The sequence below is a fragment of the Lipotes vexillifer genome, unplaced genomic scaffold, assembly GCF_000442215.2.
Source record: "Lipotes vexillifer unplaced genomic scaffold, Lipotes_vexillifer_v1.1 scaffold1221, whole genome shotgun sequence".
NCBI lineage: Eukaryota > Metazoa > Chordata > Mammalia > Artiodactyla > Lipotidae > Lipotes > Lipotes vexillifer.
The window spans coordinates 277,577-279,987 of NW_006783353.1; the positions used below are offsets into that span (position 1 = coordinate 277,577).

General features: G+C 41.7%; 1 pseudogene; it reads left to right on the plus strand.

The window, feature by feature from the left end:
- The first annotated feature begins 383 nt into the window (after positions 1-383).
- LOC103077722 (nucleolar protein 56 pseudogene) lies at positions 384-915 on the plus strand (annotated as a pseudogene).
- The last annotated feature ends 1,496 nt before the right edge of the window (positions 916-2,411 follow it).

Here is a 2,411-nt window from a genome sequence, read left to right on the forward strand (position 1 = left end):
TCATCCAACCATCCACCAGTATTTCACAAGACAGAGGGGTGGTATTGTTAATAGGAAAAAGTCTTCAAAATGTAATATTCAGTCCTGGTGTCTGAGTGATTCCCTGGGCCCAGCACAGGGACCAACTTTCCAGAGCCCTGAAGACAAGGGGTAACACCCCAAAATATGGACTCATTTTCCACTCTACCTTCATTGGCCGAGCAGCTGCCAAGAACAAAGGCCACATCTCCCTATACCTGGCAAACAAATGCAGTATTGCCTCATGAATGGATTGCTTCTCTGAGGTACCTACCAGTGTATTTGGGGAGAACCTTCAAGAACAAGTTGAGGAGCGGCTGTCCTTCTATGAGACTGGAGAGATTCCATGAAAGAATCTGGATGTCATGAAGGAGGCAATGGTTCAGGCAGAGGAAGCGGCTGCTGAGATTACTAGGAAGCTGGAGAAACAGGAGAAGAAACGCTTGAAGAAGGAAAAGAAAAGGCTGGCTGCGATTGCCCTGGCGTCTTCAGAAAACAGCAGTAGTACCCCGGAGGAATGTGAGGAGACAAGTGCAAGACCCAAAAAGCAGCAAAAGCAAAAGCCCCAGGAGGCTCCTCAGGAGAATGGAATGGAAGACCCCCATCTGTCTCCTCCAACCCCCCCCCTCAAAAAAATCTTTTTCCAAGGAGGAGCTGGTTAGTGATCTTGAAGAGACAGCTGGCAGTGGAAGTCTTACCAAGAGGAAGAAATCTTTCCCCAAAGAGGAATCAGATAGTGACCCTGAAGAGTCAGGAAACAAGAGGGTCCCCAAGAAAAAGAGGAAATTCTCTTCCAAGGAGGAGCCTCTCAGCAATGGAGCTGAAGAGGCTGCTGCCAGCAAGAGCAGCAGCTCCAAGAAAAAGAAAAAGTTCCAAAAGCTGTTCCAGGAAAAGTAGAATGGACATTTCCCTAGTAGGGCACAACTTACAGAGATATTTCCCAACCCATCCCCTATAGCCCAATAACAATAAAAACAAATTCACAAGTCAAAAAAAAAAATGTAATATTAATTTACATACAAATTTAATTAGCTGGCTTCAACCATGGTAAAAAAGAAAATCTATATTCCTACTTTAAATTTTATTTGAACTAAATTTTCTCAAATACCATTACTATGTAGTTTACTAATTCCTACAGTAGTACCATTTATGGCCAACATGTCAACCACCTGTTTGTCCACTAGATGTCAGTGCATCCCCACACTGAAATTATTGGTAGAGTATCCATCTGGTGACAAAAAAAAATGTCTGCATGAGAGGTCACATCCTACCTCCCTCTTATTGGCATGAGAGATACCACAACTAGACCAACTTTCCATTATTTTCCATACAGGACAGGATCAGATTGCTTTTATCATTGGCTGATTGACATCTGCAAACTTTGGTCTCAATAGACACTTGCTTTCTTCCCCCTTGTTAAGCATGGCTGTCTGCAATTGAATTTGGAGAGGTAATCAATGCTTTGTTTTGCTGTCTGAAATTAACCATACAGAATGAAACTGAATGCCAGGATTAGGTGACACATATAAATCTGTCTTTCAGTCATCTGACTCATTTGTAATGACCTCCAGAGTGTGCCATTTCTCACCCGGTTGTTGCTGTCATACTGCCTACTGTCACTTTATCTGAAACCCCTGAGACTCAATCGCCTCCTTCCAACTCAGGCTCAGAGTCTGTGTAGAATGCACAGTATGTGTAGTACAATAGAGTCATGTGTTCTTGCCTTCACACGAGCAGGTGTTTAATCAGAGTGCCCTTGGTGCAGTCTCAGGAGTTCATGGTGGTGATAACTACAGGTTCAGAAACTCTTTGCATGGGAACAATTCAGACTGACAGTCTTTGAATCATATCTGGTTGAGTTAAAGGTGCATTTGCCAGAGGATGCTCTGAAGAACACTGGTCCTGTAGGATGTGGCTGGATGATACCAAAAGATCTAACAGAAGATCCTAAAAGGATTCCATGGAATACTCTGCAGAAACCCAAATCAGACATGTTTCTCTGTTGTAGAACTTCCAGCAGCTTTAGTATTCTTGTGTGCATTATGAATATCCAAGAAGAGGTTACAACTTTTTTTAAAACCCTTTTTTAAAGGGTTTTACAACTTTTTTTAAACCTTAGAATAATTATTTGACAGTGTATCTTGCTGAACTAGTTGATTTTGAAATGTGAAAAAAGACTAAAAGACCTCTGGACTGTAAGAAGATAATCGTCTCATATTCCTCTTTCATCTTTCTCCTTCCTTCCTCCTCATATATTGAGAACGTGTTAATATGTCAGGTGCTGTGCGGGAACAATGTAATAATGGAGATGCCATACAAAGAACAAAGGGAATTACTAGGGCTTAGTTTTTCCAGTAATGTATCATCGTTGGATCTCAGTACATTTTTTTTTT